Here is a 1,189-nt window from a genome sequence, read left to right on the forward strand (position 1 = left end):
AAATGACGAACAACAAAGAAATAACTGAAATTATTTTGACTAAACAATATTTTTTAACAACAAACCTACTTTCAGATTCAACAACAATAACAAACAAATTTATTCAAATTCGAATTAAACTTAAACGGAACAACTAAACAGATTCAAATCACTAAACTCAATCATCAATTAAACTCAAACTAAATCAAACAATATCATAACAAAGATGAATGATTCAAACTAAATCAAAAACTTAGGACCAACACATAAACACTTGACATTAAATCACTTGACGAAAAACTAACAAACTTCAAACAAAATGAACACAAATTATATCCAATACAAACAAAGACCCGGGTTCGAATTCAAACCAAATCATCGGAACACAAACACAATCAGAGAACGAAGAAAAAGATCGGAAGATGAACTTGCTGAACGAAAACTAAAAGAAAAAGAACGGAAACCTACTAGTTTGAAGCCCGGATTCGAACGGAACCTCGACGCACTGCAACTCGACGAACTCGACTGAGCATGACCTGTATGTGTGACCCCGACCAAAGCTCGAACAAACGAGATGATTGGGTCTCGTTTTGGACTAGATGCGACGGGCTACGGTGACCCTACTGGACGATGACATACTGTCGTGGTGGAGCTGGGGTCAGCCATGGAGGTGAAGCAGCGGCGAGCTGCTGTGACGAATGAGGCTAGGCTCGCGACTAGATCTTGGAGATGGCAGTGGTCGTTCATGGCTGGAGCTTCGCGCCTGGAGGAGCTGGGCATTCATGGGGCTGCTGGGTGGCGAAGACGAAGTAGTGGCAGCGTGGTCGTTCATGGCTGGTCGTTGGTTGAAGGAAGATGGACGACGGGGCAACTGTTGCGTCAATGGCAATGTGAGCTGAGTGGTCGTTTGAGATGAGAAGATGAAGGTGAAGGGGCAGCCATTGTCGAGCTTGAGCTAGACATGGAGAAGACGAAGAAGATGGCAGCCATGGGAGCTCGAGCTCAACGACGAAGACGAAGCTGGGGCGATGGGGGTGCTGGGTCTCGAAGATGGACATGGCTGGGGGGTCGACGACTGTGTGTGTGCGTGCGTGTGTGTTGAAGGAGAAGAGGAGGTAGCCATGGTTGGGAGCTTGGGGTGCTTGGTTTGGAGAAGAAGAGAGGGGGGGCGGATGTTTAGGTTTAGGGTTTGTTTGTGAAAAATGAAAAT

This window comes from Nicotiana sylvestris, chromosome 6 (assembly GCF_000393655.2).
Source record: "Nicotiana sylvestris chromosome 6, ASM39365v2, whole genome shotgun sequence".
Lineage (NCBI taxonomy): Eukaryota > Viridiplantae > Streptophyta > Magnoliopsida > Solanales > Solanaceae > Nicotiana > Nicotiana sylvestris.